The sequence below is a fragment of the Zosterops lateralis genome (genome assembly GCF_965231275.1).
Source record: "Zosterops lateralis genome assembly, chromosome: 3".
Lineage (NCBI taxonomy): Eukaryota > Metazoa > Chordata > Aves > Passeriformes > Zosteropidae > Zosterops > Zosterops lateralis.
In genome coordinates, this window is record NC_139764.1 from 5,854,036 (window position 1) to 5,868,317 (window position 14,282).

A 14,282-nucleotide genomic window follows, 5' to 3' on the forward strand; every position below is an offset into this window, starting at 1 on the left:
TCTTCCAAATGTCCTAAACTGAGGGGATACAGACTAACTGATCAGATACCCAGCACAGGCTTGTGGGATTTGGGAAATGAATGAGGAAAATCAGATGTGATTGGTGGGCAGGCAGAGGGTGCCTGTACAGATCTGTGGCCACTGTGGGCTCGGGTTTGGCACTTTCAGCCCATGAGTGGGTGCCTTGGTGAAGCCTCAGTGAAGAGCGCAACTCAAGTTTATAATCACACATGAGACAGGCTCTTCAGGGTGGAGGCCTGTCTGGCTTATCAGCAGAGCATCACAGAATTCCAAGGAAGGCAGGCAGAAAACTTTAAATAAGAAAAATTCTTGGAACCTTCTAGTTGCAAAGGCAGACATTTAATTTTCCTGACAACTGAATAAAAAATTATTATGAAACCATCAGATTTAGGTCACATAATTAGCTTACAATTTGTTAAGAGAGCCTACAACTATCAAACACCCTGCAATGACTTCAACAATAGGATTTATAAACTCTTGCATCTTTTAAAAATACCAGATGAGGGTCAGACATATGATCATGTCCTCATGTGATAAAAACAACCATAAAGTGGTTGAAGAGATCCTTGGGGGTCTTTGCCTCTCTCATCTTCCAAACAGCAACACCCCATGTGACCAGACACTTCATTTCATAGGGCAATGTGATTCTTGAGCCTATATTTTGTGCAATTATTTCATTAGTTTTCTTCAGACAACCTTCCAAATGCTTGCAGGAGGGGATTGTGAGAAGCAGCAGTGACCTGGAGATTCCACACCTACTGCTTCCACTGTGTTGTCTTCTGTGAAACACTAACTTGTTCCTGGGGATGCTGTAGAATATTGATCAGAGCACAGAATCATTAACACAGAGTAGTTTTCCACATCCTGCCTCGTAGCTGTTCTTGCAGTTGATGTTCAACTTTGGCAGGGTAGTGTTTGGGTTCTGGAAGTCTCTTTTAATCAAATATTATGAAACAAGGGCCAAATCTCCAGCTCCTGCAAATGCCCAGGCACTTGCCAATTTCCGCTGGGCTGCATTGATTTTTCACTCTCTGAAGAACCTTGTCCCTGAAGCTTCTAAATTGAGATAAATGCTGTCTTGCTGCAGAGCTTTCCAGTGATCAGCTGGAAGCCCGAAGTCCCCTGGCTCCATCTGGGTAATAAAGTGCAGATGCTGGATGCCTCTCTCCACCTGATGAGCTGTCAATGTGCTGGATAGATGAGCTGTCGGGAAACGAGAGATGTTTCAAGTTGAAACATTTCTTAGTTTTTTTTCTTTCATAAAGAAATAAGAAGTAAAAATAATTCTGTAGAACGCCTTGATTTCACCAAATCAGCATTTTCTCCAATGAGTGTTGATTCTAAGAGAAGCCAGAGGGCCTGTGAGTTCAGTTGAATTTTAGAACTCTGCTACTGTACTGCTTTGGAGCAAGGAGGGTTTGGGGACCCGACAGCTAGAGATTGGTTCCTCGCATTGCACAGGCAGCGTGGCTCTGTGGTGAGTCATGAGCAGCAGGGAAACAGGGGAGAGTTCAGTGGGTAGGGTAAAGGCCTGCAGGATGGAAAAGTCAGTGTCAGCAGCGACTCACTTCAGGATCCCCCAAACACTTGGCACTGCAGGGGTTTAATGCATATGGCTACGAGGTGGGTGTTACGTGAAAATCAGCAAGGGTGGTGGTTGGTATGAGTCCAGAATGCCAGGGTAACACACAGTGGGTATGGGTTTTGGAGTTTCCATTAAGGGACTGATAGTGGAAAATGTGACACAGACTGTTCACTGTGCTAGAGGTAATAATTTCACACACTTTGTTCCATTTTGATTTCTATCTGCTGCTGTCTTGTTCAGTTAGGAGCATTCCTGTGAAGATCCCTAAGCAGATGGAACTGGATCCTGCCTCTCTAGCGCACAAGGGGAGCTATGCTGTTTATTTCATTAAGACAGTGGGCCTTTAGGGAGAGAGAGTGTAATTACTACTCAAACAGAATGGGTCCAGCCCACAGATTCTTTCCTCAGCTTTGAAAATCTGTCCAGCAAAGGCAAAGATGTTTTTAAACAGAACAAAGCATCCACAAAGAGCTTAAAAAGCTTCATCTCTAAACCACTCCTTCAAGCATGAAGGTGGCCCAGGCAGATACATTTAATATTGAGCAGCCAGGACATGGACAGTCTCACAGCCCTGTTTTTGGGCCACTTGACAGCAGAGGAGAGTTCCCGTGTGAATGCTGAGTGCTCCAGCTCACTCTGCGGAGCCAATCCATTTCTTCAAAGACAGTGCTGAACTTAGTAACATGAAAAATGTGACTTTTTAAATTTCTATTTTAAGTCCACAGCTGGATTTTCAGTCAATTGGGATGTTTCTTTTCTTGTGGTTTCTGGTTAAAATATTACCTTAAGTCAACCAACTAATGTTTTAGTCTGCCCTTAAAATATGTGAAGTCAAGATTGCAATTTTTAAAATTTTCAAGACCAATTTTTTTCTGTGTGATTTTTAACATAATTTTTGCAAATGGGTAATGATCAGGATCTGAGGATTCTCTTCTAAGTATTTGCTGTTTCCTGATAAAATGGAATACTCAGCTGAAGTCTTCATTTTAATATCAGTGAGATATTGAAAGTCCTCTGAATAATTGCAAATTGCAGATCAGATCGTACGCTCATCTAAAATGGTCCTGACTTAAAAAAAAAAAAAATAGCATTATGAGAGAGCTCAAAAAAAAGCTTTTGGGGTCAGAATTAGCCTCTGGAAATATATTTTGATTTTCCATACAGGGCACAGAGTGTTGGTCTGGTTTTCCCAGGGTTTCAGTCAGACTGTTTGCCAGCAGGCAGTTTGAGTTAGACTGCACTGCAAATCAGCACATTACCTTATAAAGCACTGAGTAAAATTTTGTATCTTCTGCTGCAAAATATTATGTCTTAACAATTTTCTAACAGCATTTCCTTTTCCATTCAGTGAAAATTAAGGGTGAAAAAGGAAGATAACACTGGTTTTATATTCAAGAGAGGTGGTCAAAGTTCCTTAGGCAGGCTGAGCTCCTTGTGCGCTCTACCTGAACTAAGTTTAGGATTAAATTTAGAAATCCACCTCCTGACAGGTCTGAAGCACTCACTGCCCTGCCACTGCCTTCCTCCTTCACTGTAGATGGGATTTTATTTGATATATCTGTGGTGTCCTCTCCAGGTCTAGGACTCCCTGGTTTGACTGACATCAGTTTTTTCTTTCATCAGTCAGAGCTTTTGGTGCTGCAGATGACTGTACTTTGACAGTTTGTTTGCACATCATGCCTGGGGCAGTTCTGTGACTGATAGCTGAGTGAGAGATGGAAGGATTGCACAGCCTTGAACTTGAACTATTTGGGGTCTGGTCTACAGAGATTTGATACACATTTTATTGCAGGGTTACAGAAAGGGAACTGTGTTCTATGGCACTCTGAAATGAGAATTTGGTGTATTGAGAATGATGCTTTGATTTGTTTTCTCTTTCTCTGTCCATGCCTAGAAATCACACAGAAGCATGAAAACTAATAGGTGTAATAGGTATTTCTGTATCCTGTTACTCTCATGTTAGTACTATATTCCACGGTCAAAAATGCAAGATACAAAGAGATAAAGGGAAACAAAAAAAAGCCTGTGCCAAAGAGTGGTGTGGAAGAAGTGGAGAGGTAGGGAAGCCAAACTATTCCATGTTAGTTTAGGCACTGGAGTATTTGATTCCTGGTAATGTTTATTGTCTCAGACATGCACCATCTTTGGAAAGAGAAATGTCGTTGAAGATAATCCAGCTCAGAGGTTTCTCTGTGCTTGTGTATAACAGGAGCATTCTAAATGACCTTTAAGGCAAGGTCAGTAGCTACCTGTACTTTGTCATTTCTTCAGCTGTGCTGAGGAAATTTTAAAGTATGAAGAGAATGTCCCACATAATTGATGGAGATTGAAAAGGTGAGTATGGATCATATATCCTGTAGGCAGGTACACCACAGTATAAAGCATCAGGAATAGCTGAGTACATAGCATTTCCTGTTATGTTTCAGAGAAATAATACTGAAATTGACTGTATTTTCCACACCCTGAAACACTGAGCTGATTTACAACAAGGCTACTGCTGTTAGCTACAGTTCAGAGAAAGAGAGAACCACAGGGCCTGTTTCTCTCAAGACTATTCTGTAATGCCAGTTACAGTCCTTTCTGGCCATCGGAACCATGACCACCCAGTTTGGTGATCCCTCCTGGAACAGAGCAGGGATACGCCCAGCCCTTGTCTGAACAGTGAGGCTGAGGGAAACAGCCCAGTGCCTGCATGTTACATGGTAACAAGTGAAGCAGCATCCAGCATAGGCCTTTCTACCAGTGCTTCTCTGCAGTTTTCATACTTTTTCTGTCTCGTTTCTATATGTATAAGACAAGTCACAAGTGTGGAAAGATTCATAGGGGCAGACACTGATCTCTGTGGTGACCAGTGGCAGGACCTGTGGGGTTGGCCTGAAGGTGTGTCAGGGGAGGTTGAGGCTGAAGATCAGGGAAAGATTCTTCACCCAGAGAGTGGTTGGGCACTTGAACAGTCTCCTCAGGGAGGTGGTCACAGCACCAGCCTGAGGAAGTTCAAGAAGCATCTGAAAAATGCTCTCAGGCACATGGTGTGGCTCTTGGGCTGTCCTGCACAAGGTTAAGAGTTGGACTCAATGATCCCTGTGGGTCCCTTCCAACACAGCATTTTCTGTGATTCTGTAATAACCGCGCTCAAAGTGTCATCATGTGTAACACTTTGTTCTCATAAAAGCAAGGAGGGGTAGAAAGGTAATTTCATATTGAAAAATGGTGAAATTCCTACAGAAAAAAATTGCATTTATGGGCCTTATTGGCCCTGCCTGCCTTTCCTGAGGGTTCCCCTAATATTCCTGTACATGGCTCAAGGCTGCAGCTCAGCCCAGCTGGGGCTGTCACTTGTTGCCCCCACGATGTCATAGGATGCTGCTCTTCGGTTTTGTCCCAGTTGTGCCCTCGCTGGCTGTGGGCATTGCCAGGCCTTACCTGCTGGCCTGGGCTGGCCTCAGCTCTCTGTGTACTTGGCTGGTGCTCTGGGCTCAGGGCTGACTGGGCTGTCACCCTGGATCTGCCCTGCTCAGCTCTCTGGCCCATCCCTGTCTGTGTCATCATGCTCAGTCCCTTAGGGAACAACTGGCCCTTGCTGCACTCTGACATTACACTTTCCCTCCCTTCTTCCCAGGGCCAGGCTGGATTGTTCACTCGCAATTCAAGGCCAGTGTTCCAAAGTATTTAAGCTGTTAAGTGCCTCTTCTCCGGGTAAGAGGCATTTCTTCTTTTGCTGAAGGTGTTGAGGTGTCTTCATAGTCTATCTATGCAATCCATGACAAGTATCTAACCTCCTCCTTTGTGAGTCAGCTTCCAGGAAAACTGCATCAGGAGTTCCAGGTGTCGTGTGGATACAATCCAAGGGAAGGTGTATTTGTTACCTCTTCAGTGTGTTCATCAGAAAACCTCTCAGAAAATGCTTTTGCTGTTCCAGCTCTGTTAATTTTCCCCGATTATTAAACCATCAGTGTTTGTAATGCTGCGAGCTGCCAAACAGTGAACAAGCTCTTGGCCTGGCCTCGCGTCGTTTTTTACTTTACACTGGCAAGTATTTAATTGTTTGGGAGTTAGTCCAATGTACACTGCCCTTCCCATTATTGATTGCTGGAGCAGCCAGCATGTTTTGTAACTGCCTGTTTTAAAGACCAACAACTGCATTTGAAGTGTATAGTCTGTATTTTGTCAGCTGTGGCAGGGAAACGTCTTTGGAACTGGATCACATAATGCACAGACCTGATAGATGGACTCAATTAAATCAACAATAATATGGTAGTTGGCACACTCAGTGTAACTACTCTGATCCTGCTCTATCATTTTTCCAAATCCTTTTTATTCTCGGAGCCTCTGATCAAAACTTTAGGCCCTTAATAACCCTAATTCAAACATCACTTCAGAGGTTAACACATTTGAACTCCTAAAGCAATGCTTTTAACTTCTATCTTGTGGTCAATAAGAGGCTAAGTCTATCTATAAACAGTGTCAGATGGCGTCTCACACGTTGCACTTAAGAAACCTTACTCCTGATAGTTCCTTGACCTTGGTGGCCTTGCAGATTGGGTAGTTTAAATGACACTGAGCAGGGTACCCATGGAGAGATCACACTCCTGATACTGTAAAGCTGACAGCAAACTAACAGCGCTCGGGGTGTGAGGAAGGAGGCAGGAGAGCATCTGAGAGAAGTGGACAGTGGAGTCTCCTAAAGCAGCAGGTTGAGATAATTATATTGTCTATTTATGGCCATACCCTGAATTTTTTTTTTTTTTCTGTTGATCATATATTCACGTGTTCTAGAGAATCACAAAAGATTTTCTTTTGGTGGTTACTCTCTCCCTTTTGTGCCTGGTAATGTAGTAAATGACCATAATGTTAGGAATTACTTAGACCAGAAATAGTGTTACTGTAGAGCAACACCCACACTGGCAAACAAATCCTTCAGCTGGCTCAAGTGTGGGAATATTTTGTGACATGGGTGTTAAGTTAGTTTGTGTTAGCTGGGCATCTGGTCCAAAGAAGCATGAAGAGGAATTCAGCATTCAGTTCCTACTGCAAATCCTCTAAAGGACGAGTGACTACCAGTGTGATAAAGGTGAAATTGTATGAGGGGAAGCAAGTTTGTTATTTCAAGGGACTTGTTTACTAAACAAAGCTGTTCTCAAGGTAGTGAGAAACCTATCAGTATCCAAGACTGAAGGGAGAAGGCTTTTCATTGTGGTTGCTTTGATGAGGATGACAGCAGAAAATCTGGGGCAAGGTAGAACTCAAGCCCTTTTCATTCTTCATAGAGTAGTGCCTCAGAGAGTAATGGAAGTAATCCCTGCACATCCAACCTCTATCCCTAGATCTCATGCCAGATTTGTGCTGGGTGATTTCTCTCAGTTGCAAATATCATATGCCATACAGCTGATGTGCTCCTGCTGTAGTTGCAGAGATGGTCATATATCCTTTTGTCAGGAGCTGAACCAGAACACCAATGGGCTGCCTAATATAAATAAGGCTGTAGAGGCAGCTCCTGAGAGCCATCTGTGTCCATCAGAATCATTTCTCTTCGTGCATCTGATGGATCCAGATAGGCTGTCACCAGTCTGTAATACACATGCAGCCTACAATCCATTTCTAAGCTCCTGAGCACATGAAATATTTATTCCACATGCCTCTCTTCCACAGCAGCATACATTTTTCAGCTCCATATTGTGGGAACAACTTGAACATGGCCTACCTAAAACTTTACATATGCTGAGCTGGTGGGAAGGATGGGAGTAGGGGAGAGATACAATTCTACAATATGTTGACATGTTTCAAAGGCTCCCATTTCTGACTGTTCACAACTGCAAATTGTTTGATCATGGATTTGTTAAAGCTCAACTTTGCAGAGAATGATACAGTGAATATGATGGATTATTATTTTTTTTTTTTTAATCTTCTTCACTTGCATGGCTGATGTGAGACCCATGAGCTTTCCAGATTTGGTTTATGGAAATTAATCAAAGAATCCAGGAGCAATACATGACAGAAATAGATCTTTGCTTCCAAGCTGCAAAATTGTTTCAGATTTCATGTAACATCTATTTGTGGGTGAAGGGAATGAATGTGGAAAATCAGACACCCATGTTTCAGAAATGAATGAACTGAGGTTAGCTGGCCAAAGACAGTCAAATTTTGAATCATAGGCTTATGATGGCAACTATTGGACAAGTTTAAAATGACAAGCAGGAGCAGATGTAGCAATTATCATAATTTTCAAGTATAAAATGGGAAGATTCATCAAGATGATGAATTTTCCAAGTATTTTTCAGTTATACTTACTCCATCACATTTATTATACAATGAGATACAATGATTACTATGACTTGGGCTAGTCCTCCTTTGAATATAGTTGCCCAGAAATTCTTTCTGTAGTTGATACTGTCAGAGGCAGGTAAACTGTTTATACAGCTGATTCCTGTTTAGTAGGTATAATGTTACTGTTATTTATTTTGTAGAAAAACAGCGAAGTTTTTGTTTAACTCCAAGTTTATTTTCTTAGGGAGCAGCCGAAAAGCTTAAATAATAGTAAATCTTTGCTCTTAGTTTTTTTCAAGTTATTTTACCTTCAGAAAATCTCATTTCTGAATAACTTTATAGATTTTTGTTTTTGAGAAATTTTCAAAGCTGTAACATTTGACTTTGCTGATGCACAAAGTTTTGTCAAAATCTTTTTGAAGTATCTTCTTTTTGTTCCTCAAATGGAAAACTGGCAATATTTTCATCACCTGATTACTTTTTTCTGTGTTACTCACGACCATATGACAGGTTCATTGATCAGTTCTTTTGTCTATAAACACAGTTTAAACATCACTTTTAAATGGAAAAGATAGACCAAACAATCTGATAAGGATTCCTGATTGTGTACACTGCATGTCTCCTTGTAATTGCATAGCTCTGGGCTCACTGGTTGTGGTACCTTTATTAATAATAACATAAGTACACTCTCCATTCTGTGTTTCTGTAATTTCTCTGCTGGACTGACTTCAGCATGCAATTTTGTTGGTCTTTGACTATAACTTGTACCTAGATCATCTTGTCTCCATCTCTAAATTCAACCCCTTTTGCTGGAAGGTTGCACAGAGCCTGGAGGTGCATTGCATTCCTTGTCATCTGGGTGTGTTCTGCCATACTCAAATAAAAGGTGTATCACAGCACAGTGATCTCTCAGAAGATGAGAGTACTGTTGTGCAAGCTGCTTGCTGATCCAATAAAAGACATCTGCCTCTAAACACAGACAATCAAAGCAAAGAATGGGAGAAAATTGTTATCAACTCTCATTTATTCTTAAAATGGCATAGTAAGAGAGCTCACAGCTCCACCTGCCCACGCATACAAAGCAGTCTTATGTCTGTCAGTGTTTGAAATTAAACTCTGGTCAGGCTAATCACTTAATTACAGGACCACCTTTTCACTTTTGAATATATTTTTCTCCCTGCTTCCATTTTGAGATTGCCTTGTTCAGGGCTGAAATCAGTACATCAGTTGCTAGAGAGATGCAGAATTTGTACTTTTCTTGGAGCTGAACTTACGAGTTTTGAGCTCATTTCTAATGAGCACTATGACCTAGGGGGAGAAAAGGTGATCTTATCTTACCCTTTTGGAAGTTGCAGCCTGGCCTGGGATAACTGACTTCAGTATTCTGTTCACTGGGGATGGGCCAAGTCAAGTATCAGCAGCTGCAAGAGTGGCAGAGATAGCCTGAGTTCCCCAAGAGGGGAGGGAGACTTCAACCATACAGGACAAGTGTAAAATGTTTTTCTCACCAGGGAACTCAAAATAAACACTGTGACAGTCTGAGCCTCACATTACCTTGCTGCCTGAGAAAATGTCAAGTAAGTACCATCTCTAAGCTGGCCAGGAATTCCCCACTTGATGCTTTAAGCATCTCCTTGATGAGTGGAGGAGAGATTTGGCTGTCTCTATCTTTAAAAGGTGATAGAAATACTCCAGAAAAGCATGTGCCAATTACATGCATTAATGTCTCCAGCAAAACCCAATTCTCAGCTGAGGATATTGTGCAGACAACATCTCCTGTCAAAGCACGGAGCATAAACCAGGATTGCGGGGTCTGACATGGACGAGTGATAACTGAGGGGAGAGAGATTCCTGCAGTGTCTTGTGAACTTCCCAGGGCTGTCACTGAGAGGCAAAGGCTGTTTAGAGGATGAAGCTGGTGACTTTGAATCCCTGACCTCAACAGATTTTGCCTTTGTTATGTAAGAGTGAGAGTGCTGCCTCTAAAATAAGAAAGGGGAAGTTTTCCTGTTTACTTCTACCAGCTACATGCAGGAGTTACACAGGCACATTTGACTTGCAGCTGTTTAGAGGAGTGAGGGCTACATCTTATATATTGGGCCTTTGGAGAGTTCCCAAAAATTGCATTTGGTTGTGAAAATTGGTGTTTACATGCTTGGTAAAACATAGAGAGAGTATAATTATGTTATGTATAGACATCTAAAGTGACTAGTATTTCTTATCTTATCTGGCCTTCTACATAATAGTAAGAATGAACACAAATACCTAGGGAAGATGTGGCTATCCTACCTCTTTTTCTCCAGTCTATCAGACAGTTGCACATTAACCAAAAGGAAAAGTCCTAGGATCTGCCCCATTGTTGACATAATTCCTTACAGACATGGAATGCACATCTGTTCTCTTTTGATCTGATGTGTTCTGTGCATCAGATATCTTCTGCCAGGAGGGGTTCATGTCCACCAAGGGTCTCTAACCCTTCAAAATACTGGCAAAACCCAACGAATTGCTGTTGGGACAAGAAAATTGTTGTAAACTGTGAATAGCAGAAGCAGCTCTAAGTGTGTGCAGCTTTAGAGATATAACTCTTCCCTTTTTTCACGTCTGTTGCTCAGTGTCAGAAGAAAGAAGCTTGTTCCAAAATGCTTTTCTCTTGTCCCATGCAATATTCCGGAGGTGTGAGTGTTTAGGCCAGGACATTGGCATGACTTGTTGGGACAGGCTCTCCACTTCTGGTATTTACCTGTGCCTTTCCCCATGGGGATTTCTGGAGAGGAGGGACGGCTGTAAGAGGCATTCAGCCAACCTGTTCTACCTGATCCATCCCTATGTATAGCTCCAGTTGTGGGGAGTGCTTCGTCTTCCCTTTGAGATGCAGAGATTGGATCAGTCTCAGAGGAAGATTCAGTGGGCAGTGAAACACAAACACATCCGCCCTCAGCTCATGTATCTTGACAAAGCCAAGCTGCTTCCAGTGAAGCTCTGTGGGTTTGTAGCAGCTGAAGAACTGGCCCAATAGGACATGAAGACCTTCCAACTGAAGATGAAGCAATTAACTTCTATTATTAGCAGCTTGAGGCTTTTTGAATCAGGAAGAATGGCAAAATTGACTCCCTTTTTGTTGGGCTCCGAAGTAAAAAATGGGGTGTTGTCATCAGTAATGTTGAAAAATTCCTCCTGATTTTGAGAAAATATCCTGTTCTTGAATTGTATAAATTATTTGCCAGCATATTAAGCAGTTGTTACAGATGTTGGGGGTATGTGGAATGTTAATATACGTTATGAGGATGAGAGATTATTTTAGGGAAATTACAACATGCTTCTGAAAATTACATTAAAAGTTTGGGGTGCCCTGAACAACAATGTGACACGAACTGGGACTGAGAGCCTGAGAATCTGAATTCAATTTGTGACTCTGTCAGTGACACCCTGTGTGACCTCAGGGAACTTATATAAGCTCTGTGTGCCCTATTTGCCTTTTGTTAAAGGAGAAGAAAAGAAAAACTTTCTGTTTCTCATGTTTGCCTGCTTAGAGTTGGGGCCACTGGTTCTTTCTGTAGAGCACTGAAAAGAATGAGACCCAAGTCTCTTTGTGAGGGGCTTTACCACAGAAGTAAATTTAAAAGGAACAAATTCAGTAATATCTGGAATGCTGAAATCCCAAAGCAAAATTAGAGCAAGGCAGCTCTGGGCTTGTACACACAATGTTGTTTTTTTAATTACTGCTTCAATCATTCATTATTTTTAAAACTAAATACACTGATGTTTGCAAAATAAATAACTTCATGTTTTACTGTCACCAGCAAAGTGCTAAAAGGAGAAGAAAGAAAATCCTGTGGAGACCTTCTCCAGTGGGAGTGCCCTTTGAGAGAGAGCTGCAGAATTAGGTCCAGCATTTATTTACTCACTCCTGATCAGTTTAAAGCACAAATGCTCCAAGTTCTCATGGTTGTAGGACCCAGTGCTGCCTTGCTCTGAAAGCACAAGGGTGCAGTTCTTCATCTTCTGCACTTCCATGAAGTGTTGGAAGTTCTCTCTCATGATTTCCTTGGTCTGTGCCCCACAGGCCCAGTATCCCTGTTGGGCTTGGGAGTCACAGCTCTGTGTCACTTGAAACTGCATTGCCTGTGATCCAGCAAGTTGTACTTGTTCCTCTGGGGCCCGGGTGTTTAAGAAACATATCTTCCTTCCCTTCAGAGATGCAAAGTAGCTGAATGGGGTGACCTAAGACAGTATATCATGAGATTCCCTTGGATTCACAATCAGCCGTCTGCCCTGGATACAGATGGTGAGGGATGAGGGTAAATCCCTGAGGGTAAAGACCCATATGCCCGTGTGTGTTTGCCAGTTGTACAGAGGGTCACCTGCTGCAGCACCTCTTTAAAAACTTATCATTAAGCCCGTCTCCTTTGTGAACTTTCTCATTATCATTTCATTGTGCTGCGCAGCTCTGGCCGGGCTCAATGAATATTGACTTCATGCTTGCTTTTCTAATTGAATTACAGGAGAGCAGGCTGAGCCACTGAAGTTTCCAGCCTGCAGTCCTGCTTCCCTGGCAGCTAACTGAATAGAGGCTGAAAGAAAAGCTGTTTGCTTGGGCATTATGGATAACAGAGACCTGTCACAAAGCTGCTACAATGATTTATTAAAAGACAGAAGAAAATGAGAGAGAAAGAGTCTTGCTCACTTTCAGCACCAGCTGCTTGCTTTGCTTGTCGTCTTTCCTTTTTCTTTCTTCCTTTTTTGTCTTTCTTTTTCTCTTTAGCACTTGCTTGCTTTCTCTTTCATCCTCTCTTTCTTTCTTCCCCTCCCTCCTCTTTTCTCTTTCTCTCCTTCCCTCTCTTTCCTCTTCCTGATCTTGTCTTACCAAAAATAGACAGAAAAAAATCAAAGAAAAAAAAACATAATTTGAGCAAATGCTTCAAGAAAAAAAGTTCATTCACCAATCCTTAAATAACAGTCCCTTGCATAAGACATATGTATTTATCATTATGGTCAAATCCTAAAAAAGATCATCACTGTAGCTGCTCCAGCAAAAAACATCCCATACACGTCCCTATAGTGTTAGCCAGTCTTATTTAGGAAATCCTTCTGAAAAAAAACATGAGACTCTGTAGTTTACCTTTTCTACCATTGAATTTAATTGTCAAACTCTTACTGATGTAATAGGAGTGGAGTAAAGCCAAGTCTCAGTGGCTTTGCAAACACCTTGTATTATGTAGTTCCCCAGCAATTCAATTTGCAATTTACAGTTTACATTGTACAATTGTACATTTCAATTCAATTTACAGTGATGCAGCACAATGGGGAAGATCCCGGGATTGCTCATGGAGCTGCTTTTACCAAAAAGACCCAGAGCTCAGCTTGTGGTGCTTGATCAACATAGGGATCACTTGTGCTGGGCTATTTTTCCCTTCTTCCTTTATTTTGTGTTTGCTTTTTTTTTTTTTTAATAACCTTAAAAAATTTGCTTCTGATCAAATGGTAAGATAAAGAAGTATAATTCAACTGAGTTACTTATGTAAAATGTTTAGGTCAAGGCTGTTGGACTGGAGTGACACCTGTTTTGGTTTTTCCTTAAAATCTGTGCTAGTTTATATTCTTATAGTTTATTTAAGGTGGCATTTCTGAAGTTTGGGTAGGCAGAGAAGAGAATTTCACAGCCAGTTCTGTTTAGGGCTAGCCCAGGTCAAAAACATCCAGGCTGTTGCCTACCAAGAAGATGGCCTTTCCCATGAGAATTTGGGAAGAAGTTCTTTCAGCATATACTTCCTTGGATCCATTTTCACTCCCTCAAACCCAAAAGATTTTAGCCCAGAGAAAGCTGTTTGCTCTCAAATCTCCAACTGGACAGTTGGCAATTTGATACACTGTTGATTTTTAAAAACTCCACAGGATAGTTGTGTTTATCTGTATTCAATGGACTTATTCAGACCTGACGTTTTTCCCATTCCCAGGTTATCACCTTAATATATACTTTGCTTGATTAAGTCATTATTGTTATCTTTCCTGGTTCCCTGTTATTTTCTTTCTCCAATTTTATGGCCTTTCACTTTATTTTTCAGATTTTTTAAAATCTTCTTTTGTTCAACTCTAGTCAGCCCCAGCATGGAAGTTTTCAATAAATTACTACAGAAGAATCTGACTTTTCAGTGTCTCCTGAAGATTTAACCCTCTCCTTAGATTTAACCCTTCTCAGTGATTAATCAGGATTTAATCTTTGTTTGGAATAAGTTAATTGGTGACTGCTCTTTGGTAGCCACTAAGCTGTTTGCAAATAGAAGGGAGGTTTTTTTGGTGACCTCACTGAAGATAGGGCAACAGGTGGATTTATTCTCAGGTTTATATCACTTGAAAGGATAAACGTGAAGCTGCAGCCAATGCTTTGTGTTGTAAAGAACACTTCCATGGGGCA

The 14,282-nt window shown here is 41.5% G+C and overlaps 1 long non-coding RNA gene across 1 annotated transcript in view; it reads left to right on the forward strand.

Annotated features, from left to right (window-relative positions):
* Positions 1–1,543: 1,543 nt before the first annotated feature.
* LOC310906659 overlaps positions 1,544–14,282 on the forward strand; it is a 177,093-nt gene continuing 164,354 nt past the window's right edge. The window contains exon 1 of the long non-coding RNA XR_014589462.1: positions 1,544–1,644. This is a non-coding gene — a long non-coding RNA (uncharacterized lncRNA). The remainder of the gene's footprint in view (positions 1,645–14,282) is intronic.